Raw genomic sequence first — 26,727 nt, forward strand, 5'->3', positions numbered from 1 at the left:
CTATAACTGTGTGTGGCCCGCCCTGATCCAGGGCCTGGGCTCCTTAACTGTTTGCTTGCTCAGTCCCTGCACCAGAGGGCCTGAGCCCTGAGCTAGCTGAAGGTTTTGCTCCGCCCCTGCACCGGAGGGCCGGAGCTTCTGAACTAACTGACTGCTTATCCCAGCAGTAGCGAGTCGGTGTGGCTCCCCTCCTGTCCAGAAGGGTCGAGCCCCGGCACGGACCTATTACAACACCTTACGTCACCAGCAGCATTTTCTCTAGCACCTTGGTCTCTCAGCCAAGTCCTGAGCCAGCCTAATCGTGCTGAGCGTATGAGGTTGGACCCTGAAGGACCTGTGCTCCAAAGTTCAAATTACAATCCCAGAGACGATAAATAACCACGGCCAGGGCAGCTGCTCTCTAGCAAATAGGAGGACATTGGTGTCAAACTAGTGGATTGATTTGCATTTATTGAGCCTGGCTTCCAGTCCACTCTCAGCTGGAAGTTGCTGCGGCACTTGGGAGCATATGAAGCTGGACAGCACTGATGTCATTTGAAATAGCTCCTTGCCCTCTGTTCCCAACATAGATGTGTGATGAGTTTGCGATTCCACATTTCACGGGATAGAAGGGGGCAGGGAAGAGACCATCGCACAAAAAACCCCCACTCAACTTTATTATCTGAGAGTTGTGTGTTCTTTATTACAACAAGCTTATAGTTTTATCAAACAATTTTTACCATGAAAAATGTCTCTGAAGAGACAGCGTGTGAAACTTTTCCAGAGAGAAATACCTTGGAGCTGTATGGAAGCTGAAAGAAATTAGTCTGAATTTTGTCAACTGTCAAAACACACAGAAAGCCTCTTCTGCCCTTCTTCCAACAGTAACTTAAAACCCTACGACCCCAAATGGTGCCCATGTGTGTGTGGTGCTGCTGAGCCTGCAGATAGTTTGTCCATGCACCTGTGAACTTTGGTGCTTTTCTGATTCCCAAAAAGCAGCAGCACAGGTTAATAGTGTTCAATATTAGTGCAGCAGGAACTGCCCTCACCCCTCCCCAGCTGATCCCCATGACTCCAGGTGTCTGTGTAGGCAGCACTAAATATCCCTTCACCTCTAAGCTGGATACAGAAGGAAGATGAAGTATGGGAAGCACCGAAATCTCTAATCTATGGGAACAGGAAATAAATAAATAGTCTAAATGTACAGAGTAAAAAATGTACCTTATAGATGTAAGCAGAGTCAGGATGAGCTCTACCCTGACATCTGGTGGTGAATTATGGCGAGTGTGGAAAAGAACTCCAGGGGCTGATCTGGTTTGCATAGGCAAACCCACTCGCCTGGCATGAAACAACAGCAACTCAAAGTGGTTACTTTGGCTGGTGTGGGATCCCCAGTTTCTCTATTATTGGGGCAGGAAGAATAAAGTTTTGTTACCCTGATTCTGTGAATCAAGGCCAGTGGAACTGTTGTATGACAGAACGACTGAGTGAGTCCTTCACCATTACCTAAGTAGCACTTGCTTGACAAGGGGCATGGGTTACCAAACCCAGTGAATTGAGAGAGGATGGGGTCAGGTATTTATATCTGATGGTATGGGCCCTCTTTGAGGGTTTGAAACACCAATTGCACTACCTTCTCTCTCTCTCCACTGTTGAATGTCAGAGCTAACTTTGATTCCATTAGGAGTCTAGTTACAGGCTGCTGAGCTGAATTCACTTTGGGCTAATGGTGCACTAGCAAGAGCTGAAATCACAAAAGAGCTAAAGTTATTAAGAGCTGAGATCACTGAGACTGTGTTAACTAGTGGGGGAGCCTGAAGCTATATTGCTAAGCGGCTGGTGGAGCAGCTAGCAGAGTGGAGCCGCACAGGGATGGTTGGAGTGGAGCTGAGCGACTCACAGGTCGGTGAGCAGGGCGGAGCCTTGTGGGAGCGGCCCAAGGAACAGCTGAAGTGGAGCAGAGCTGAGCGGCTCACAGGTCGGTGAGCAGAGCGGAGCAGCTGCCAGAGCAGTTCGTGGACGGCGGGAGCGGCTCACAGGACAGCTGGTGGAGTGGAGCGGAGCAGCTCGTGGAGAAGGCTGCGGTGGAACCCCACAGAGAGGCAGCCAGTCGGCCTCGGATCACGTAAGGTGCCCCTTAACACCCTGCGTGCCTCCCCCCCCCGCTTGAACTCTGGGGCTGCACTGACCAGGGACAGAGACTTTGGGGGGTTGTTGGACTTTTGGGACTTTGGTGATCCTTGGGTTGCTGGACCCAAGAGACTTTGGGGTTGTTGGACTTTTGGGACCTTGGTGATTCTTGGGTTGCTGGTTTCAAGAACCAAAGGGAAAGGACACAGCCCAATTTGCTGGGGTGGGTTTTTTGCTCATGAAGCCTGTTTGTGTTGTTTTTCCAATTTAATGCTGATGTTGTTTACCTCATGTTATTAAACATTTTCTGTTACACTCAGATTCCGTGCTTGCGAGAGGGGAAGTATTGCCTCCTAGAGGCGCCCAGGGGGTGGTATGTAATTGTCCCAGGTCACTGGGTGGGGGCTCGAGCCGGTTTTGCATTGCGTTATTGAAACGGAACCCCTAGATACAGAACCCGGCCCTTGTTGCTGCCAACTTAGATGGGCAGAACGGTTACATACAGTAAAGGCTGAAGTGTATATTTTAAATTTCCTCTAGAGGAAAATTGCTACTGAGGCACTTCGAGAGTGGGTCATGTGACTACCACCAGTGCAGTGTTCTTCTAAGTTCTCCTAGATGGGAACAGAGTTCCGTGGATGTACTACTCACCGATGAGCTTCCTACAGGTATCTGAACAGAATGGTCGCAGCAGAGGCATTTAAAAGGGAGAATTCATTGTTCTGGTTTGGCTCTCAGTTGTCAGCAAATTTGATGGAACATTCCCATTTAGTGTTTACAGTTCTTTCCTCCTCCCACCCTTCCCCCACCCACTCCTGTGGCGCTCATGATGGGGGGGTGCCATCTTGCCCCTCAAGTCTCGCTTCAGGTTCCTTCTCAGAAGCAGCAGCTTGGTTTCCTGTAAACCGAAAGGAAGAAAGAGGGATTAAACTTGCAACTTGAGAACAAAAGGTTACTCACTTCAGCTGTAATGCCACAGAGTACATCTACACTGCAAAAGAAAACCCACAGCAGCAAGTCTCAGAGCCCACATCAACTGACTTGGCATGAGGGGCTCACCCTACTGAGTTAAAAATAGAAGTGTAGACGTTCCCACTCAGGCTGGAGCTCAGGCACTGAGACTCCCCCCCTGCTGGGTTTAGTGGCCCAAGCTCATGCCAGAGCAGGTCCTGGAGAAGTGGATGGAATTTGCAAGCTTCTGGGTTATTTTCAAGGAGAGACTTGGACCAGCGATTTCGAACCACTCCAGGGCTGTCTCTTGCTCGCTGGCTGTTGGTAGAGTAGAAGGGGCTTCAGGCTGTAGGCTCTGATCCCACTGTACTTGCCTCCTGCAGCTTGGGAACTTCACTAGAGGGAATGAGAGTGGTTTTCTACCATGGTTTTCAGTTAAGCATGTTGTTTCCAGAAGCCATTTCGGGAAGAGGGGATGGAGTGCCCCAAAATGTTAGCCTCCCTCTTTCATGATCCAAAATAGCATGATGTATATCTGTCCCCTCTACAGGAGACTAAGGCCCTTCTCCTTTCTAATGAATGAAAAGGAGCATTGATAAGACTTCCACTAAAAGAGAAGCCACGAGTTCGGTTGAAGCTTATACCCCTTCCCTCACTCCCAACCACCACCAGCAAACTACTTCTGCTGTGCTTGTATAGCCAGCTGTTTTATGTACACAGCCATGTTTCCAAATTCAAAGGAGTGACCAATAATGACTAAATCTTGATCGCACTGAACTCAGTGGCAAAGCCACCATTGACTTCATTGGGGCCAGATATTGGGCCTAAAACATGGGTTCTCAAACTGGGGGTCGGGGGGGTCTCAAACTGAATGCAACCTCTAACATGCACCAAACTGCAAAAGGCTATTCTAGAAAGAGGGAGGAGGCTGGGTGCGAAAGTAGGTTTTAGGGGGTTGAGATGACCTAACTGGAATGCTTAGATAAGGCAGTGCTAGAGCAATGATCGCTTTCTAAGCGGGGGACATTGCACTTACGAGGTCACACAAAGAAGCAGGGTGAGTTCTTTTGGATGTCTTCTGAAACTCCTGGTAGCTGGCTGCCAATATATTTGCTCTGTGGCTGCTGGATCACATTAGAATCCACTAGTAACATGCTTAAAGGGTAAAAAGTGTTTGAAAACACATTTTTATCCCTGTTACAAATCAACGTTCAGAAGATCAAAATGGAAGGAATGTTACAAACAAAGTTTACTGTCACCATTTGTGCTGTTTACACAACAGGCAGGTAGACTAATCAGTTTCCCTTTGCTTTGAGTGGGTTTCACTTTTAGGCTCCCTGGCCTTAGTACACCCAGTTGGTCAGCATGTGTGAAAGCAGGAGCAGAATGCGCTGCAGGGGAAAGATTACATTAAAAAATTCTATTATTAAAAAACATAGAAACACAACTATGGTTTAAAGCAACAGAGGGTCCTGTGGCACCTTTGAGACTAACAGAAGTACTGGGAGCATAAGCTTTCGTGGGTAAGAACCTCACTTCTTCAGATGCAAGGGTAAGAAGTGAGGTTCTTACCCACGAAAGCTTATGCTCCCAGTACTTCTGTTAGTCTCAAAGGTGCCACAGGACCCTCTGTTGCTTTTTACAGATTCAGACTAACACGGCTACCCCTCTGAAACTATGGTTTAGGTTTTCAAAGAGCCTATTATTCTAAAGCACAGCAGGGGTGAGTTTGTCCTGCCGGTGCCCTTTGCCATTAGATGCCCCGCAGAAGAGACATCAGTGCTTGAACTGGTTTACACAAAGGGCTTTGACAGGAGCATGTCCGTGTTTTACCCATTACGAATTAGAACCTGAATCACCATCACACTCACTGTAAGGAGCTCACAGCAACAGGAAGTCCAAGTTCAGACAAACGTACCCATTAAATAAGAAGGCAGTGACACTAGGCAAGAATGGGCCATTCCTCTTCAATGTGCTTGGGTTTCCCAACTGTGAGCTTTTCAGGTCACACCTGACTCCCTGAATTTGCGTGGAGTTGAATATCTTGGCCTTTCAGGCTAGGCCTAGGGAGCCATGTTTCAGGGGTGCCCATGGCAGTTTCCTCACCTTGCACACTCACCTGCTCCTTCAATGGAGAGCTCGCCTATGTCGCCTGCCAGCTTCCGCATGCTGATGGAGGTTGCTTCTCCTTGGATGTCGTAGATAGCGTTCCTCCGCCCAGTGCGACCACAGGAAATAAAGTCAGTGTACAAGGGCTCTATCTCCGTTACTTCGCTTGCATTTCCAAATGCATAGGAATCCCTGTGGGGAAGAGACAGTGCTGAGGTGAGGGGTCCTCAGAGAAACCTCGCTACATCCTCTTCTGAGCTCCTCAGATTAAATGATCACATGGAGTTTAACTGCGGCATGGAAAAAAAACAGTTCTGGTTAATTTTGCTTTGGGCCATCTAATACCAGCCACTAGATTTTCAGGAGAACACCCTTTGTTGTGTGAAAGGGCATCTTTAGTAACACTGACCTGTGTCTGGTGAGTGGGGCCAGACAATAAAGATCAGTCTCTTATCAGCACCCCTGTGTGTCCGGCCATTATTACACTCTCTGCAGTTGGAAGCAAAGAAGATGAGGCGCTTGACTGTCCCTTTTTAGCCCTCTCCTTTAGGAGTTAACATAATGAGAAATGGCTGCCCCCTTTTCTGCAGAAAAAGCTTTATCTTTGCTGTTTCCAGCTACATTCTTATAAGGATAGTCAATGGCGCCTGGGGGGAGGGGAGGACCTTCTGCAGTGGGTTGTGCACAGAGATGTCCTTTGGATGAAATTCACTACAGTGCTGCTGCCCTGTTATCTTCCACACCAGTCTATTTGGAACAGGTCTGGAGTCCCGACCTCCACCACCTAGCTGCTTCACCCATGGCCCCGTCTGCCCAGCTCCACTTATAGGGTTGAAGTGGTGCAGCAGTCATCATGCTGGGGGTGAATTTCACCTGAAAAACCTGTCTGTGCGCACCACACAACAGAAGACTTGCGACTCAGCTGTGTTTGCTCTGATGGGTATGGAACAGATAGCAGCAAAGAGAAAGTCCTGCTAGCATTTGGTCTAATGTCAGAGCAAGGCATGTGAGGACAGCAGGTTTCATTCTGAGTCTGCAGAGGGAATGGAAACTGGTTTGGTTTTAATGACTTGAGCTCCAATGTTACCGAACCCTGTCCCTAACTTTCCTCTGTTCCTAAAAAACATCATGGGATCTTTGATCCTAGGCCAGATTCAGCTCTTGCACTCAGTGGAGTTCTGCCTGTGTATGCCATGGCTGAATTTGGACCCACAAATTGTCAGGGTGTCTGCTTTCTATCTCCTCTGAAAGGCCCTTGGAGCAGGCAGTGCTAGGTCCTTGAGTCCATACTGATCTCAGCTGACATTTGTTTGTCAGTTTCATTTTGCAATGTATATAATGAAGTGTTCATTTAAACTGCTGGGCGATAAGGAATTAAAGGTGTGGAATTCAAACCTTCCATGATCTTTCTGGGACATTTGACTCTGGGGCTTATTTCTGTGCTCAGCTTCTGAGAACTATTTAGAACGGCCAGATCTTCTCAGCCATGTCAATAACTCCAGGAGCCAGCTCCTTCTCTGGTGTGCTTTGTATTTAAGTTGCTCCTTTTCATTTGAGTTGACTGTAACTTGCCAGCGTTTGTACAGCACACCCTGTCCAGAGACTTTGTCAGGCTCTGAGACCATGGAAAAAACACACTGTCTTTAAGCACGGAGCTCGCTGTGAAATTCACTTAGAATTCTGCCTTTGCTCTGGAACTCTGGCACTCTTGATTCCTGTTCATGCTTACTAGGCATTTATTTGGTTTATCTGCATGCAGGTAAGAGACTATTAGTTATTTCTCTCTCTGATTCTGAGCCACTGAAAGCAACGGCTTTAACTTAGCTGACGCTGCAAATGCTGTGAGCGGGGTCCTGATTACCAGTGCCTTGCTCACTTAAGCTAAAAATCAGTTCCTCAGCACCCACCTGTTTCTATGACTTGTGGTTAAATGCCCCTAAGGTGAAGCTCCGTGTGAGGCGGAAAATGATTTAGTTCCCTCACAGACTATGCTCAGCACTGAATTTTCGAGCTGCCAAAGATGCCACATTCAGATGGACCCGTGCCAGGAAATGACATCCAGAAAAAGGAACTGCCTCCTGATGCAACTGCTCCTTGTTGGTAACTCACTTTTTGGCAGTGAAATCCATTCATCTCTTGTCTTGTTTATTCTGCGTTCTGGCTCAGAAAGGACCCGGACTGCCATCTCTCAGGGACTGAGCTGATCTCTGCCTATGCAGAGGACCCTGCCCAGCCTGCTAGGCAGGGTAGCGAGTTCTAAAGCAAACAGGCCACTAGGGGAGCCTTTGGCCGCAGCAGCAGCAGCGTGCTTACTCCTGTCCCTTCTCAGATCTCACCAGCCACAGAAAGGAATTAAACAGAATTTCCTGGGCACGTGAGCCGAAAAGCAGCTGCAACACTCATGACTGATGAGTTTAAGGGGACACAGTCAGGGCTAAAAACTGACTGCCCCAAAAAGCACTTTCACCTTCAGCAGTACAGATATATTCTTCTCTCCAACCCATGTGTCCTGCCAGCAGAAAAATACCCATCAGCCATAGAGCTCCCTATTGCTTGTAATAAACAAAGCAGGGCCTGCTGCCACAATGGACAGACCTGCTCTGAAGGAACCGCTGAGGGCCAAATTCCCCACTGAAGTAAATGGAGCCCCTCCTATGTACTCTAGGGCAGGGGTTAGCTCTGCCAAGCTCATTCCAAGGGCCCACAGCAGTGACTCTCTCAGCTCTGGAAATGCAAGGCCTGTTTCTTCAGTATGATACGGCCCCTTTGTGCCGCTCCACTGACAAAAGGCCTTAAACTCAGCAGCCCTGGCCAGCTGAGAAGGGGAGTGGCCAGTGAAAAGGATTGACAGGAGAGTCTCTCTGCTCTGGCTATTTCCAGGTGCTAGAACCGTCGCTTGGGGCTATAGGTGACCCAACGGGAGTTAGGAGAGCTCTAACGCTGCTCTAAATGACTCCAGGGGCTGAACAAAGAATTACAGAGCTACCAAGAATGCATAAAAGCCAACTTTTCCTTTCTCTTTGGGTCCTGCCCTGAACACAGGCCAGCCACACCTGAGAGTCAGGCCCATAGAGAAATAAAATCATTATCATGTGACCTCAGAAGGCTAAAGTGATGGTTTGTGGGGAGAGTTGGGTAGAGAGCTGGAGAAGAAACTGAGGATAAATGTTAAATACTCCTTCATCCTGAGTTTTAGAAGGATGGCTCAGCCCAACAGCCTCATGGGAAATATTTATAAAACTGGTACGTTTCAGCTGCTGATGTAATTCCGAGTGTTAATGTCGTTTTAGGAAGTGCTGGGGTTGGCTCAGTGGCTGGATGTTGGATTTGAAGAAGGGCCTTTGCACACTTCACAGTGGAATCTGCTTCTCAAAATCCTAGAGTCTGCAAATATTCCAAACAGGAAATGCGAGCTACTGCCCGCCGTGCAGCTCAGGAGATTGGGGAGGGCCTCATCCTGGTCACCTGATCGGGAGAAACTCCCACTGGCTTGCATGGAGTCAGGAGTGCAGGACTGATGTCTCAAGGAAGGACAGATTGAGTGAAGGCAATGAGACCACTCAGACCTTTCCCTGTGCATTTCACAGAAATCATTGCTAATGAAAGTCTCACTTCAGTGATCAGCTCTGGCAGGCAGAGGGACTGGCTGGGAGGGGGACTGTCATATTGCCACAGCTCTTTCCCTTGGCGATTGTCCCTTGTCAGGTTAGGGTGTAAGCTCCTCAGGGCAAGAATCTTGTCTCGTTAAAGCACTATGTGCTCTTCTGCTACTCCTTAAATAACAGCCACTGCCCCCGCCCTGGAATATGGCTTATAACGGGAGGTGCAGTGGCTAATCTCATAACCCCAATACGCCTTAGACAAGGAAAACTTCTCTATGGGAAGATGGCGAGTGGTATGTTTATGGTGGCTTTTATGCTGAAGACTGAAATTCTTCTCCCTTTGCTCCAGCACTGATGCTAGCAATGGAAGAGACACTAGTGTAGACTGGACTTGTGTGTTTTTACTTTCCTGTCATCCCGCCCTGCTCACAGCAGGTCTAGACAACATGCTGGTAAAGCACCAGCAACTGGTCTGCACCACTGGCACTGCATCGATGGGGAGCTCTTGTAGCTGAGGCCAAAAGGGTGGCCTCCCCCACCTACAGGGAGAGAAGAAAACAGATGCTCTTTAACTTACCTCACTTTTCTGAACCTCCCCACTGTCACCTTCCTCCAGCCGATGCAGCCTCTGCAACCACTGTTTTCATGCTTCTGGTTATTCTCTACCTCCTGCCTGGTTTCCCCAGTGCCAGCAGCATCGCTTTCCCTGCAGTCAGTAGTTGGGGAAGGAAGTTCCTCCTCCAGCTAGAATAAGTTCTAGCCTTTTCCCTAGCATGCTGCCATGATAGCTATCAGTTTGCAGGCCTCACCTATGAAGAGCTTCTACCCTCAACCATGCGAGTGACACTTCCCCAGAAGCCAGTGACTCGCTCATTAGTGCACAGTGCAACGCCCTACTGTCCTGTGCAGCATCGCACAGGAGCCTTTGCAGAGCAACAAGTGCATTAGTAACAGGGTTGGATGGGAGCAGGAGGGCAACACCGGAAAGAAACCACATAATTCAAGAGCTATTCACAAAACTGATTGTCAATTCCTGTCAGGATCCCTCACTTCCTCGCCATTCAGGATTTCCCTGGCTAGCGGCGTTCCCAGGATTCTAACACAGTGCTCCAGGCAGGGAGAGGAAAGGTAATGGGCTGCATTCCTGCTCCCCCGGAAAGGGATCACAGCTGCCACTTTTCTCATCTTTCTTTTCCTTTCTCCTTCCACCTCTTCAACCTCCAGCAGTTGGAGGTGCTGGGAAAGCACGATCAGCTATTGCCCTCGCCCCTAGTCGGAGTATTGGCGTTACACAGTAAAGGCACTGAGTCCAAATGCATTAGACTGGGGTTGGCAACCTTTCAGAAGTGGTGTGCCAAGTCTTCATTTATTCACTCTAATTTAAGGTTTCACGTGCCAGTAATACATTTTAACCTTTTTAGAAGGTCTCTTTCTATGAGTCTATAATATATAACTAAACTATTGTTGTATGTAAAATAAATAAGGTTTTTAAAATGTTTAAGAAGCTTCATTTAAAATTCAATTAAAATGCAGAGCCCCCCGGACCGATGGCCAGGACCCGGGCAGTGTGAGTGCCACTGAAAATCAGCTTGAGTGCGCCTTTGGCACGCGTGCCATAGGTTGCCTACCCCTGCATTAGACCAATGGTTCTTGGTGAGCACAGAGTGGCTACTGTTGCGATGGGGAAGCATCTGTCATAGTTCAAGCAGTGATTGCAGCCCAGGCAAGGATTCTTGAAGGGTTTCCAAGGGCTGTTTTGCTCCCTCTGCAGCAGCTTCACTTCTTTCCTTGGCAGGCAAATTTCTTTTGGCGTAAATTCAACCCTGATCCATATTTGCAGATGAAACCAAAATTGAAGGGGGGAGGGGAAGCAAACACAGGCATCCTGGGCTAACCTGCAAAGTGTCGGGGGGGGGGGGGAATCTAAGAGCAGTGGGAGAGCAGGAAGGCAGGTAAATACATGGAATGTCCAAAATCTAGGGACAGGTGCAGACAGCCCAATGGAGGTGGGAACCTAATGCAGCACCTCCACAGTGCATTCAAACATTTGCATTTCCATTTGTTTCTTAGCTCTTTCCCAATACAACTTCTCCATGTGTGCATGCCCTATGCAGTAGTTTCTGGAAGGAGAGGCAGGGTTGGCACTGTGGGTGGGACAGGAGGGCTTCACAGAAGGATCTTGATCTCAACAAATTGCCCATGATGTGAGACTAAAGACAAATCTGATCTTAGCATGGACCCTCACTTATTTGCACTGAGGGCTGCATGGCACGTTGTGAATGGCTGGATTCCACAAATCGAGGAGCTGGTGAGAAAAAAGGGCAGGATAATGTAGCATTAGTTGGTTGATGTGCCTGGCAGAATCGTTCTGATTATTTGTGGCAATGCTGCATAATGTACGCTGGAATGTCCTGCCGGTTTGGAAAAGTAACGGCTCAGTGTGTGGAGACTTTGCTCTTGGAGCATTTCCGGGAAAGGGGAAGACCCTGTGCAAATCATGGGCAGCGTCGGCTTGGGTGGATGAGGCTCTCCTGAGCTAGATTCCTTGGCCATGCCCGGTCTTGACCAGCAGGTGGCTCACTTGGCTCATTTTCTATTGTATGGCAGGCTTGCTCCTTGGGATCCGACTGGGAATGGCCTACTGGGGAAAGCGTCCAGGAGATCTGTTAAGGCTGTGGGAGTCCTCTGCAAACTTTTCATGGGTTCTAGCCCTTTAAAAGCCTCAGGCTGAGCCCCTCTTCATATTGGGAAGCTATTGCTGTACAGAGAAGCGGGGGGAGCCATGAGACATCACCTTCATTTGATCTTAGGAGCTGATTTTCAACAGGCAGCATAGTAACTGTGCATGTTGTGTCTCTGGGCGGGTGCAGATGAGTAAATTTCAGTTACTAAAAATGTCTCTTAACGTCTGTCGATCACAAGAAGGAACTGACTTCCCTTCCCTGCCTAGCAGAGATTGGAACCAAAACCGATGTGGAAAACAACAATGTAGTGACGCTAGAGAAACCCAAAGAACATTGGGATCTAGTCTCACATCATAACCTGACCTTTTACTGTCTGTTTCTAATATTCATTTCAGGTCAAGAGGGAGGAGGGAATTTGTAAATGAGACAGACTCTTGCCAAGAACTTGATGAGGAAGTGTGCATGCAGTGTAGCAGTTCAGTGCACATCAGTGCATAGAAATCCCTTTGGGCTTTTGAGAGCGAGAAATATCTATGACTACCCCAGGAGGGTCACTGCCTGCATCTCCTTTTGGAGGGGGAGGGATAGCTCAGTGGTTTGAGCATTGGCCTGCTTAAACCCAGGGTTTTGAGTTCAATCCTTGAGGGGGGCTACTTAAGGATCTGGGGAAAAATCAATACTTGGTCCTGCTAGTGAAGGCAGGGGGCTGGACTCAATGACCTTTCAAGGTCCTTTCCAGTTCTAGAAGATAGGATATCTCCATTAATTTATTTATATTTTCCCCATTTGCCATTTACAGTAACATATAAACAGCTGATGCACCAGTGTGTCAAAGGGAAGTGTCTGTGCAGAAGACTTTCCAGTGGAAACAGTTTCTGGGTAATTTAAGACCAGAGGCCCTGCTCAAAGTGGTCTGGATGATTCTCAGACTAAGCATTCAACACCTCTCACAAACCTCTCCACCTTCCCAGGACAGAGGAGTCCTTCAGTTCAGCTCTGGAGAGATGACATTATCCAGCAGGGGACATGGGCACATGTGAGAGAGTCTCACGTATGAAGAGCTGAGACATTATTTCCTGCTTGTGAATCTGGCTTCATTGCTGACACTTTGCAATGGCAGAGAGTTGAGAGGAAGACCTCCACCTTTTCCACTCACCAGCTCTGTGGAGATCATCTTGATTTGACAAACACACGCTCTGGTGTGCGCTTATCTTTCCTCACTCATGAAACAACAGAGCTGGAGTAATAATTCCCTGCCTTTACTGACTCAGCCTCTGCATTTTGAGCAGTTTCATTGCTCTGCCTCAGCCAGTGTCATTCCTAAATACAACAGCAGCCTAAGAACCTGCAGCCCCTTAGCCCAAACTCACCTGTTCTTTCGGGCATCCAACTTCTTTGGCTTAAAGAAACTAGCCCTCCGCTATCTCCATGGACTCCAGGCACTCGCATCAGGGCTGAATTTAACCCTATGCACTCTGAAGTTCACTGCTGAAGTGTTTATGTGAATTGAAGGGTTAAATGTTCTTGCCCTGTGGTCTATGCCTCTTTTGGTACACAGACCTGGCTGAAATGGGGCAATTTCTGCTAGGTTGATCCACTCTGACCCTCTCTCCTTCTCTGAGTCAGAGTAGCAACTCAGCAGGTAATTCCCTTTCCCCCATACCTTCTTCTGGGGTTGTGGATGGATGAATGACACATCTTCCAAGGACAGTAACTACCAGCGCTTTCCCAAACAAAACAATCCCATGGGGGACAGAGGGGCTGAGGGGGGAGAGTAGTAGAACAAACAAATAATGAATTTTATTAACAGAACGTGCGGGAGATACACCTGGATGTTAGGAGATGGCTAAACTCAGCATAAAGTCTGGGAGCCTGCACAGTAAATGTAAAACCAGCTAACACTCAGATGGAACTGAACCAGGACACCGGGTCTAACTCGCCTTCCGGATCCCAGCAATAGAGCTATGCTCAGTGATGGACCTGGTCCTATCAGGCAGCAGATCTTGTCTGCCCCAGCCTGGAGCTACTTTCTGCCCAAGACAAGAGCAGCTAACACCCATGGATGGGTGCTACCTAGGGCTACGTATCAGTCCTCATTGAGGGTTTTCAGACATTCTCCCCACAGTGGTCCAGCATTGTTGCAGCCTCACTGATGCTAGCACTGGTGGAAGTGTGTCCTGGGTGCATCCTGTACAGAGGGCCAAAGTGCAACTGGATGTCTAGGACTGGTGCTGGCCCTCTGCAAAGGGCAAATTTCACCCTTGGGAAGTGTAGAGGAGGCTTTGGAGAATAACTCATCTGCTCCTAGCAGGCACCAGGATGAGCTGTTCAGGAAATCCGCCAATGATGTGGGCTAAGCCTTCCAGGACGGGATCCCTCCCCATGAGACTGGAAAAGCTGCCTTTTAATGGCTGGGTTTGCACTACCCTCCCCTGGATCCTGAGGAGAACTGGCTAAGCAGGAATTTTTACAGAGCAATTACCATTCAAACAACCCTGCAGCACTTAGCCTTCACCCCGTGACAGGATGTTTGGCTAGGAGAGGAATCCAGCCTGGTAGTTCTGCAACTTGGACAGAGCTTTGGAAGTTGGGTGAAACCTCACTGAAGCTGGTGGATGTAATGGCTGCCCTTCAATCAGGATAAAAGTAAGAAGCAGCTAAGCTCCTTTTTCAAGTAAGACAACTGAAACCGTAGGGGTCGCCAACATATGCAAAGCTAGGCAGAAACGGAGCTGTGTGTGCAGAGTGTATTATCTGATGGAGGTAGATGTGTCTCTGAGCAGAAGCAGGCAGAGAAGGCAGCAGGAAAGTCAAGCAGACAGGAAAAGATTATGGCCCTGAGAAAAAGCCAAGAGGGAGAGCTTTTTGGGTAGAGTGCTGGCTGGAAAGAGACTTAAAACTGTGAACCTCCTTTTTGATCCCTGCTGTGTTTAGGGAAATAGGACTTCGAGGCAATCATAGGACTGGAAGGGACCATGAGAGGTCATCTAGTCCAATCCCTTGCACTCATGGCAGGACTAAGTATTATCTATACCATCCCTGACAGGTGTTTGTCTAACCTGCTCATAAAAATCTCCAATGATGGAGATTCCACAACCTCCGTAGGCAATTTATTCCAGTGCTTAACCACCCTGACAGTTAGGAAGTTTTTCCTAATGTCCAACCTAAACCTCCCTTGCTGCAATTTAATCCTGTTTATTTACAAAGAGTGTACATAAAGAAATACCTGACTGTCTCTGATTTCTTCTCCTAAAGGCGACAACCTGCAAGACCCTGAATGCTGTCTAACCGGTCAGGCCAAAAGAGATGACTGCACACACTAATGTACAGATTCCCCCAGCAAAATCTGGTTTGTACCAATATACACCTATAAAGTAAAACAGAGGTGTCCACTCTCAGCAAGCCTTTCCCCCACCCACGTACACTGCGTTTCATCTCCTTCAGTCATGTGAGAAGCAAGATTCCACCTTTGGATTTGGACACGCATCCCCCTCAAGGCTCTTCACAACTCTAGCCCTGACTGCCTCCCTGCTTTCGTTTGCAGAAGCAGTGTGGTCCAGTGTTGCGGATTGTGGGGGAGTTAGGGCCCTGCACCCCCGGCTTCCTGCGATTCACCATGACTCTCAGCCAGCCAGTAAAGCAGAAGGTTTATTTGGATGACAGGAATACAGTCCAAGACAGGTCTTGCAGGCACAGACAACAGGGCCCCCCTCCGTTAGGTCCAGCTTGGGGTCCCAGGGCATGCCGGCCCACCCCCCTTGGGGGGTCAGAGCCATCTCTGCCTCCCAGCCATCTCTCCAGCCTCCTTCCAGCCTGCTTCCAGCACTCTGCCCTCAGCGACCCCTCCCACAGCCTTTGTTCAGTTTCCGGGCCCCGGAGTCATCTGACCTCCAACCCCCTCCTGGGTTCTCATGTTACAAGCTCAGGTATGTTCCCTTGGGCCGGCTCCCATCCCCCGATGCAGACCATCCTAGTCACACTCCCCTGTCAGCATTCCCACACCCCAGCAAGAACAGTCCCAGTTCGTCACATCTCTCCCCCCTTCGAGACCGAACTGAGCAGGGTCACTTTAGCCAGTGACCCGGGGAAGTTCGAACCTACCCCCGTTCCCATGGATGCCCCCGCATCCCTCCAGTTCCTTGGTGGGAGTTACACCAGGCCCCTTCCGTTCCACGCCCCCCCTTAGGTCGGGGGTGCTTGATGGCACTCGCAGTTCGCATGTGGGAAGGTTTATGCGGCCTGTGCCCTTTTCCCACCCCCATACCTCTGGGGTTCCAACTGGGCTGTGGTCTTCTCCCAGCGCTCCAGTCTGGAGGTCTGTGCTTTGGGCTCTCTTGGTTTAGAGCCGCCCTTTTAACCTTGGCCACCCTCCGGAAAGGCTCCTCTATGCTGGGCAAGGGTCCTAAAGCTGTTTTCCCCTTGTCCCAGGCCTTCCTCCCCCTCTGACAGGGGTCACAGGATCCGCAGTACTGTCGGACAGTAACAAAGACCCCAGGCCAGTAAAAGCTCCGTAGCAGCCTCTGCTGGGTACGCCAGGTTCCCTGGTGCCCTGAGAGGGGAATGTCATGGGCCCGGCACAGCAGCTGGCGGCGATACTTCTGGGGTACCACCAGCTGCCTCCTGATCCCCCCTGACTCCATTTTCCCTGGGGGAGCCCATTCTCGGTACAGGAACCCCTTCTCCCACAGGAACCTTTTCCGGCCACCTCGTTCCATGGTCTGTACCGCATTGAGGTCGGCCAGGTCCCTTATTTTCCGCAAGGAGGGGTCTCTCTGTAGCTCGGCCTGGAACTCAGCAGCTGGGACAGGGATGGCCACCTGCTCTTTCTCGCCCGCTGGGTCCGAAGCTGCAGCCTCCCTGAGCCGCGTCCCTGGGCGTTCCCTCCCCACCAGGTTAGGGTCCTGCGCCTCAGGCAAGGCACCCCCCCCAAGGCCAGGGCGCAGGGCCCCTCGCCGGCTCTGACTGCGGGTCACAACCAGTGCCTTTTGGGGGTTGCCTGGCCAGTTCTCCAGGTCCCCCCCCATCAATACCTCAGTGGGCAAATACGGGTGTACCCCCACATCCTTGGGGCCCTCCTTGGCCCCCCACTTCAGGTGTACCCTTGCCACGGGCACTTTGACTGGTGTTCCGCCCACCCCCGTCAGGGTCAGGTAGGAGTTGGGCACCACCTGATCTGGGGCCACCACCTCGGGCCGGGCCAGCGTCACCTCTGCGCCCGTATCCCAGTATCCATTGACCTTCCTCCCATCCACCTCCAGGGGAACAAGGTACTCTCTCCGGAGGGACAGCCCCGCGCCCACCGTATAAACCAAAAACCCTGAGTCTGGGGCATCCAGCCCCCTAGAGGAGCTGGCCTGGGGCCCTTCTCTCTCTTGAGCAGTTGATAAGCTGCCAGCCCCTCTTGCGTGAGAAGCCTGCCCCTCGTCCGTCTGGGCCTCTACCAAGTTAACCCTATGCGGGTTCGGTCTGCTCAGTCTGTCCTTGAGCTTGGGGCACTGGGCCCGAACGTGGCCTCTTCGGCCGCAGTAATAGCAGCTCATGTCCTGTGGGTCCCCTCGAGCCGGTCGGTTGTCCCTGACGCTGGGCATTCCCCGTGGGAGGGGATTCCCCATATTCCCTCTTTGGGAGGTCCCAGGGTGACTCTCTCTCTGCATCGCGGCGGGCCTGTTCCTTTGGGGCTCCTCCCTGCCACCCCCTGACCGGCTCTTTACAAACTCATCAGCCAGCTGCCCGGCGTGTCGCGGGTTCTCTGGCTTTCTGTCCACCAACCACAGCCTCAGGTCGGATGGGCACCGCTCATACAGTTGCTCCAGTACCAGCAGTTTAATCAGGTCCTCCTTCGTCTGGGCCCCACCAGCCCACTTGCTGGCGTATCTTTCCATGCGGACGGCTAGTTGCAAATATGAGATCTCAGGGGTTTTATCTTGACCCCGGAACCTTTCCCGGTACATCTCAGGAGTCAGCCCAAACTCTCGTAGCAGGGCCCTTTTGAATAGTTCGTAGTCCCCTTTCTCTGCCTCTCCCAGTTGGCGGTACAATGCCACGGATTTGGGGTCCAGTAAGGGGGTAAGGACCCGGAGTCTGTCCGCGGGATCCACCCGGTGCAGCTCGCAGGCCGTCTCAAAGGCCTCCAGGAAGTCATCCATGTCCTCCCCCTCCTTGTATGGGGCCATGATGCACTTATCAAAGCTCCGTGCAGTCCTGGGTCCCCCCTCACTCACCGCAGCCGGGGGTTCGCTGCCCTTCAATCTCGCCAGTTCCAGGTCATGCTGACGCTGTCGCTCTTCATGCTGTCTCTGTCTCTCATTCTCCTCCCGTTCATGCTGTCTCTGTCTCTCTTCACGCTGATGCTGTCTCTCTTTCTCCTCCCGTTCATGCTGTCTCTGTCGTTCACGATCCTCCAGCTCTCTCAGTTTTAGCTCTTTCTCCCATTCCAGCCAATTCCGCTCCCCGGATGCCGAACGTCGCCGGGAGGATCCTCTGCTGGCCGGCGAGCTTCGCCGGGGGGACCCCCTGCTGGCCGGGGGGGTCACGGCGCCTTCGGTATTTGCTGGGCTCCTCCCCACCCTTCCCCTAGGCATAGGAAGGAGGGGTCTCGGGAAGCCCTCAGCAGCCGGCTGACCACTCCCAGCTGGGACAGACACTGGTGCCTGCGCTGCATTTGCCAGGCTGCTTCCCTGAGACACAGGGATCAGTTCATTCGCACGATCTTCCGCCTCCAGCTGGGCAATGAGCTGTTCTTTGGTGAGCCTCCCAATGCGCAGCTGCCTCTGCTTGCACAGCTCCACCAGGTCGCTCTTAAGCCGCTTGGCATACATCTTCCTGCTGGCCACTCCCCGGCCTGTGTGCTCACAGCTCCCCACAGTTCCCAGGGGGACCCCTAGTGTGCCAGCCCTTCTCGAGGTCACCACCTCTCTGCCAGGGTCGAGCTGCAGACTCCTCCGCCCCTGGGACCACTCGCTGCGATCCCCCCGGGGGACCCTGTTACTGCAAAAGTCCTTCTCGCTGGTCACACACTCCCAGGGGTAATAACCGTCTCTCTCCCACTCTTCAGCGTGCCTGGTCCCCGTCAATCCCCCTTCGTTTTACTGCTCCCCAGTCACTTACTGCAGGAAGCGCCGTCCACGGGGTGCAGTAGATCCCACCGCTGCCACCAGTTGTTGCGGATTGTGGGGGAGTTAGGGCCCTGCACCCCCGGCTTCCTGCGATTCACCATGACTCTCAGCCAGCCAGTAAAGCAGAAGGTTTATTTGGATGACAGGAATACAGTCCAAGACAGGTCTTGCAGGCACAGACAACAGGGCCCCCCTCCGTTAGGTCCAGCTTGGGGTCCCAGGGCATGCCGGCCCACCCCCCTTGGGGGGTCAGAGCCATCTCTGCCTCCCAGCCATCTCTCCAGCCTCCTTCCAGCCTGCTTCCAGCACTCTGCCCTCAGCGACCCCTCCCACAGCCTTTGTTCAGTTTCCGGGCCCCGGAGTCATCTGACCTCCAACCCCCTCCTGGGTTCTCATGTTACAAGCTCAGGTATGTTCCCTTGGGCCGGCTCCCATCCCCCGATGCAGACCATCCTAGTCACACTCCCCTGTCAGCATTCCCACACCCCAGCAAGAACAGTCCCAGTTCGTCACATCCAGTGGATTAAGCACAGGCCTAGGAGCTCCCAGTGTGGGTGTGGCTGTGGCTTGCTGTGTGACCTCAGGCAAGTCACTTCCCTTGTGCCTGAGCTTCCCCCTCTTTGCGTAGCAGGGGCGTGAGAGGATAAATTAGTTCATATTGATCCCATACTGTGACAATCTACATTATTATTATTTCACCCTTCACCCTGTCTCGCACCTCTGCGCTCCTCCCAGTTCTCTCAGCCAGCTGCTCCCTTTGCCAAATCCCTCTCTCTGCTTTGCCCCTGCCTCCAGGCTGCCCTGGGTAGCTAAACACACTTCCATTTCCATGAGCCAGCCTTCACCTCCCTCTTCAAATCTCCCTGCTTTCACAAAGCCACTGTTCCAAACCTTGTGGCCATTGCCTCTGTCCCTGGCCTATGGCCGGGGATATTGTTTTTGCGGAAGTTCCACCGGAAGCTCTTTGGGGCAGGGAACAGCCACGTCCACGTCTAGGCTACATCAACGTTACTGATACAAGCACAGCCCTAGGTGCTGCTGCCAGATGGCAGTGGATAAAATAGCTACACTGCACTCAAGTGTTGCTTCCCCTTGTTAAGCTTGCTTCCTTACCTCTTGCCTTTCTGATTCTTTTGGTCCTCTCCTGCCTTGGTATTGCAGCAAGGACACAGGCCTTGCATACTGAAAGAGGCTCTGTCCAACTCTACCTGGCACTTCAGGCATTTTTTGAGAGGGTTCCCTTTTCTCTCCTCAGGCTTAGACATTCCACCCTGATCAAGCAGCTTCTCCTCAGCTGACTGGAAGGAGGGAAGTTCAAAAGTTAAACGCAATGCTAGATTTCTCCACAGAGGTAGGCACAAAAAACCCACCTTCCTTTACAAAGGGAGATACTTTGAACCTGGCTGCTCTGTTCTTGTGCTTGGGGCAGGGAGGGAGGGTGGATGAGGGGGGAAGGTGGCTTTAAACCACCTTTGTGTCTCCTGTATTCTGGGGCTATGTAGGAGGCTGCCTGGCCCCGGGTGTAAATTAGAGCAACCTCCGGGCTGCTATAGTTTCTACTTTGCTTCCCCTGGGCCCTAGGAACCAGAGAATAGCCATAGGGCAGTGCACACCCTTGATGCACACACTCGGTATGCAAGAGGCTGAAAGCAAGGCTTATGTCAGCTCTGCAGCAGTCAGGGAGACCCTCTGCATAGCAAGTGTTCCTGAGGGAGGAAGGGGGCCTTCCCACCTATATTTAGGCTCATCTCCACTGTCAGAGTTGTGTGCCACTGAGAATTGGGCCCTTTGGCACTACAATGGAGTACAGGGGCTAGGTCGGGAATGGGAGCTGAAGCAAACACAGCCATCTCATTTCACCTGGGGAAACATTATGGGGAGCTACAGCTACCCCCCCTACCTTAAAATACCTGGCAGTTGGGAGTTAACTCCCCAAGCGGGCCTGGCCCAACTTTGAACTGCTGCTGGCTCTGAAAGTTCTCACTGGAACTCTTGCCTGCCTGCTGGGGCGGTTGGTACAGCCCAACCAGTTGCACTGGCCAATGGAGACCATGCTGGATATGAGTTGTCTGACTTCTTGTGAGAAGGGAAAATCCTGTCCCCTCCCCTTACATGCTTCTCCCGGTGTCAGTGGTCTGAGTTCAGTGTCCTTGGGACAGCTAGAAAAGCCAAGATGAAAGGCCATTCTCAATCCCCATGCATGCTGCTGTTGCCTGGGGCAGTGATTGCTAGGCACTCTGGGGAAAGAGCCAGCAAGCTCTGGGGTGGCGATACGCTGTATGTGTTGCAGAGGGGTTTTAAAAGGGGATCATCATGTGGCTTGGGAGTTGGAAGCTCAGTGCCTTGTGGCAGCGCCTCCTTGGTCCCCCACTTTGACGCTTGGCTGCCTTCCTTGCGCGTAGGAGCACAGTACCCAGTGACTGATGGTGCGTCGACTGGCTGGGAGCCTTTGATTTGTACTGTCACCATGGCTGATTTTTGCGCTGTTTAGGCCCTGATTCAGCAAAGCACTTACACATGTGCAAAAGGGCTTTGTTGAATCCAGGTCTTAGTCTGCACCTGCAGACACGAGGCCCCAACATCACTGCAGCTGAACTTCCAGCCCACCAGGGTTAATAGTGCTTTGTCCCCTGCCAAAGCTTCTCCTCCTCCACCTCCTCAAGCAGCCACGCATCACTCGGGTAACAACCCTACGTTGTGCCTCTCTAGCACCTTTCACCCAGGGAGCCCAGAGCATTGCTCCACAATCCAGTTAATGAAGAGTCCATCTGCACTACAACTTTAGCTGTCTTGGGGGATGGGGGTGGGGACGAGTTCCACCAGAGTTGTCCCCAGCCCCAGTTACAACATGGTTCTTTTTTGCAGCGGGGATGGGATGTTGATCGTGATGGCTGCCTACTCCTTTTTCTGTCAGAAAGGAGGAGAGAAGAAGTCAGAGCTCCCTGAGGAAACATGGGGTTTCCAGGCTGCGCAGATAGGAAAATGCGACCCCGAAGGCTGCGTCTGGGCCAACTTTTCATCAGAGCCAAGTGTGATCAGTACGAACGACGCATGGACAGCAAGGCACAAGGGACAGGTGCATCCACATTATTGGGCTCAGTAATTGGTTGAGAGTCTATGACCTGTGCTACATGGGAGATAAGATGATCGAATGGTCCCCTCTGGCCTGAAATTCTACGAAGTCTTGAAGTTTTGAATCCGAAGGAACCGGTGATGCCGATCTGTCTGAATAAAAGGTGCATCTTTCTTAAAAGCATAGCATTGTGGATTTGTAGGGGAAAAGGGGCCTGTGATCAGCTGCTCTCAACAGGCATTACATCCCGCTTCATTTCCCCTTTAATACCCTACGGGGACATGAGTGAATTTGTACAATCTCTTGTATAGACAAAGAGCTTTCTTCTAAGAATCAGCCCCTTGCCCTCTCATTCCACAGTTCAGGATCTATTATTAGAACTCCCCTATTGGGACAAGATCCATAACAACTGCAAAGCACACGTACCAGCCCCGCTGAGCTCTTAAAATATTCATAGAGTGAGGTGGTTTCCTTCTGAGGGGGCCTGCTAGAGCACAGAAAAGGGAGCGACAGGATTTCTGTACTTCCTTCAGGTCTGCAGGGAAAACTCCCGCGGCACAGCCTCAGCCAGAGGGGGAACAAGGCAGAACTAGCACGAAGGGTCAAGGGGTTTTCACCAGGACTCTGGCAACAGGCAGCTGGAATCTTAGCAACCGTTCGAATGACATTGTGCCTGTGAACGAGTGTAAGAAATTTCATCCCAAAGAGCGAGGGGGTTTTGAGTGTGGTTTAAGCCCCCTGAAAACAAGGTTGGGGCAAGAAAATGCCTCCCCACCCCGAATATAACTCTCTCAAACTTGTCATTCTTATTGCTTATTATTTGTATTGCAGTAGCATGTAGGAGCCCCAGTCATGGCACTCCATGGCACTAGGCACTGGACAAACACAGAGCAAAGACAGTCCCTGCCCCAAAGAGCTCACCGTCTTAATGGGCTTTGCTGGCATGCTTGGCTCCTGCAAAGTGCTGAGTGTTCCCAGCTCTTATTACCACTTAATGTTGTGGGAGGCAGGGAGCACAGCATCTTAAAGGCTCCATGTTCCTTGGCTGGCAAAGGAAAGAAGCAATCAGAGAGAAGGTCTCTAGTCTTGGATCCGTCCATGCATGTAACTCCTATTAACTAGAACCTAATGGAAAAGACTGGCCGGGACCCTCCACTAGCTTTTCCAGGATCTCCCAGCAGAGCCCAGACAAATGAGATGTCAGGCTGGACTGTGTTATATAAAGCTCACTGCTGGTTTGGGAAGGAAGTCACTGTAAATAACACTGCACCCTCTGGCTCTCACGCTAAGTTCAGTAAACTCAGCCGCACCAAGTTAAACACAGCCATCTTCTTCAGCTTCCAGGTTATTGCAAGAGGAGGAGGGATTTAAGGGTTCTTTCAGATTTGCCAAAAAGACAGGGCATAAAAGAGTAACATATGAAGGGGATCTAAGGGTCTAACCCTCTGTGCTCATCAACAGATTAATGCTTTTACATTTTATTTGTTTTAAAATATAAATGCATTTCATGCTCATGGAATTAAAGAACTATCTGAAGTGGCCTGAGCTAGCCCCACTGTGCATAGGGGCCCGGTGACCTTCCCCTGCATAGCATCAAAACATCTCAGTCCTCACCTGTTCTCTTGCATTCCCTGCTATTTCAAGCTTGGGCCCACACACTGCTCTGCCAATGCACCTTGGCCCACCTGCTGCTCTTGTGCATGCCCTGCTGCTCCAGTTCTGAGGACCCCCCATAGCTTTGCCAGTGCACCTCAGCACTGACCTTGTAGTATCCCTCGCTGCTCCACTCGTGGGTTCCTCCTACATAGCTCTGCCCATGTATTTCAATCCTGACTTGAGCGGTTGCATCTCCCATTATCCCAGTTCTGGGGCACCATACAACTTTCCCAATGCATCTCAATCCTAGCCTGCAGCATCCCCTTCTGCTCTAGCTCTGTGCTCCTCAGAAACTCTGTCAGTGCATCTCAGTTCTGGCCTGCAGCACCTTCAATTGTCCAGTCCCCCAGGCTGTCAACAGACCTCATTCCTGAGCCACCGCATCTCCTGCCCCTCCAGCTACTCAACACAGTGTACGTTCCTCTGGTATTGCACCGGCACAGATCCCAACAGACATAACTTATTCAGGCAAGATGGTAAAATAACAAACAAGGCCCCGGACAGTTGAATAGAACAACTGCTTTTGTGGCTGTGCCGCCTCAGTGCCCATGAAAGAGGTAATTGTGGCAGGGCTTTCAGGAGTGTATTGTTCTGCTTTTGTCAGTGGCAACAGCCTTAATAGCATTTGCATTAGCCAGCTTTAACCTCTCAGCCCCAGTAGCAGCTCTGATCCTGTGCCACCTGTTACTGGCAGCACCAGCGTGTCAGTTTATGGTGGTGATAAAAGGCTACATCTAATCCCATGTAATGGCAAGAGATAGTAGCATGCAGTAAAAAGCATGTCTGAGTAATCAAGTGTGAAAAGGGGCTAGCGTAAGTTACTTACAGTTCTCCCTTGTCTGCAGCCTCTAGGGGCACAAACCAGCATCACACAGCTGTGAAGGGAGACTTGGCAATGAGACAGTGGGAGGTGTGATTGTAACATGTGTAGACATACATGAGCTAGCTTTAAGCCAGACAGTGTGCTTCTGCTCCCCAGTGTGACCTGGGACACTTCTTGCAATAGTGGGTGTTTTTCTTACAGCCCCAGTTCTAGGGTCAGGGGTTACATGAGAATCGCAGCTTTCATTGCCCCTATGAGAGCAGGGAAAAGTCTGAAAACCTGACTCAAGTGCCCTCTAAAGGCTGAGAAACCAGAAGGGAAAGAAAATAACTCCAGATGTATTTATTTATAAACATCTCTTGAGTCTTGGGGGCCTGGATCATTAGTTTGAATGTTTGGGGGTGGCAATACAGGTAATGTGACTCCTTCTTACTCCACTAAACTGCTCCCTCTGAGTATCCAGAGTCAGAGCTGCTGACTAGAGGGATTGAAACCCAGCTATGGTAGGGGGAGCTGGAGTCTATTCTGACTCACAAAACACCGACAACCTTTGTTACTCGGAAATACTGTAGGGAAGTCATGTACAGCAGTACAGTAGATGTTAACCGTAGAGGTGCAATCTCTGCACATCCAGCAATGTCTAGGAGGGATCATGCAAACTTTAAGGTTCAGACTTTCAGGGGCAAAACCCTTACTAACAACACATGAGTTGGGGTTTGTGTACAGACACTGGGATCACATACAAATAAATGGGGAGTTTGCAACAGTTTCCCTTAATTGCATGGCCCAGCTATGCCACTCCACAAAGGTTTGTGCATATTATTCAGAATGAGTTCCCGAGGCTTATGTTATCTCCTTTTCCAGGTCAGCTTCCCAGACTACTGTACCTTCAACCCATTGCTTGGGTCTCACTATCTAATTAACCCTTTATAGAAATTAGAAGAGACCTAAATTAGATGCCAACACATTCCAGTCAGTAGGATGTATGGGTGTTTCCTAAAGCTTCTTTTTAGCTCTCATTCAACAACTTTCTAGCAGTTATTCTCAACGTAGCAAGCAGTCAAGTGTCTTTTTACAAAATGGAGGGGGGGGGGGGAATCCTTCCAGTTTGTGTGATTTTTAAGTCACCCTGTGAATGAAAAATCAAGTCCCACCAGCTGCCTTTCCAGATAACCAATTAGAATGTAAAAATCTTACCTTATTTAGTTGACCTTCCTACTATCCATGTCTTCAGATGGTCAGCTGCGTACACATCAGAGCAAATGTTTCTGAGGAACAGGAGAAAGCCAATTTTCATTATATGTATTTTTCCTATGCTTTAATTAGTACATTCACTGTGCGGACTCCTCTTTAAATCTACCTGTGACCACAGCTGCCAAGGAAAAGCACATGCTGAAAGGGCCTTACCTGGCGGGCTGGGGACCTGGCTTTCCAGAGCCTGGCTTGATGGACACGAAGGCAGGAAACTTATCTACGTTGGGATTTAACCACTCGTGTGAACCATGATGTCTACATCAGGGGTTTGCACCAATGCAGCAACCCCGCTGGCTATAGTCCCAATGCAGACAAGGCCTAGGAAGAGGCCCTGCTTCCCAAAGTGGTTTCTCTCTCTTCTTTTTTTTTTTTAAACTGATTTGCACATGCTGAGGAGAAGTGCAACGACCCCACTTTTGACAGCTTGACCCAGCAGGCTCAGAGGATTCACTGGCTCCCTCAAGAATGTAAATACATTTCAGTTACCAGCCAAACTGGAGTTTAAATCAGTGAAACTTCCCTATTAGATGCTTTAAAACCAAACGGGAAATTTGGTACTGTATTTTTAGATTATTTGTTTAGTTTATCTTGTGTTTCTTAGGTTTACTCACCATTGCCTGCAGCTGAATGTTATCCCTATGTCCCTGAACCCCAGTCAAATAAATTTCCTCTGTGGTCTTAACAACTGCTGGTGGATTGCAATCTCCTGACCTGCAAAATTCAGCCCAGGCACTTATTTTAGCAGCTGTTTGAGCTTTCAGACCAACTGGAACATCATGGACTGTTTTTTCTCTTTGTCCCAGGAGCAAATATTAGCAGAATGGAAAGCAAGAACTAGCTGGTGCAGCAACTTTAACTGGTTTAATTCATTAGCCCACTGTACTGCTACGACAGGCATAATCCCTCCACAGCTGCAACCATGGTGCAGATCTGGGCCCTTTCTTTTTTTTTTTTCGTTGGCTTTTCACTGAATTATTGAGTGATTGGAGCATGAGGCAAAACTCATGAGGGCCATCACTGGCTCTGCCACTGATTCATGCGCGACCTCGGGCAAGTCACTTTGTTTCTTTGTGCCTCAGTTTCCTCATCAATAGAATGGCACTATTATTAATACTTGCGTCTCTCACAGAGGGAGTTGGAGACTTGCTTATTTAATGTTTGGGAAGCACTTTGAGATGGTCAGGCTATATAAATGCAAAATACTTATTATTATTATTAGTGTCCAGATAAAGAAGGGAAAATTTGACCACACGCATTTACTGCATCGTTTCGTTCTTTGAAAATCAGGGGCTCCATTGACATGCCAGGCTGGAAACGAAGCAGCATTCCCATATGTCTGGCAAAATAC

At 50.3% G+C, this 26,727-nt stretch overlaps 2 long non-coding RNA genes across 4 annotated transcripts; one reads left to right on the top strand and one right to left on the bottom strand.

Moving 5' to 3' along the window:
* Positions 1-415: 415 nt before the first annotated feature.
* LOC135978675 (uncharacterized) lies at positions 416-26,103 on the bottom strand. Of its 3 annotated transcripts, none has more exons than XR_010596055.1 (4): positions 25,991-26,103; positions 25,323-25,393; positions 5,170-5,364; positions 416-3,010 (listed from the first exon to the last, which is right to left on the bottom strand). It is a non-coding gene; the product is annotated as an uncharacterized LOC135978675 (long non-coding RNA). The 3 variants fall into 3 exon arrangements; XR_010596053.1 differs by having other exon boundaries at positions 417-3,010; positions 5,183-5,364; positions 25,991-26,094; XR_010596054.1 differs by lacking the exon at positions 25,991-26,103 and adding an exon at positions 25,533-25,718 and having other exon boundaries at positions 417-3,010; positions 5,183-5,364.
* LOC135978676 (uncharacterized) lies at positions 13,868-22,029 on the top strand. Its single transcript, XR_010596056.1, has 4 exons — positions 13,868-14,104; positions 14,714-14,807; positions 19,829-19,924; positions 21,439-22,029. It is a non-coding gene; the product is annotated as an uncharacterized LOC135978676 (long non-coding RNA).
* Positions 26,104-26,727: the final 624 nt, after the last annotated feature.

Source organism: Chrysemys picta, unplaced genomic scaffold (genome assembly GCF_011386835.1).
Source record: "Chrysemys picta bellii isolate R12L10 unplaced genomic scaffold, ASM1138683v2 scaf385, whole genome shotgun sequence".
In the NCBI taxonomy this organism is placed as follows: domain Eukaryota; kingdom Metazoa; phylum Chordata; order Testudines; family Emydidae; genus Chrysemys; species Chrysemys picta.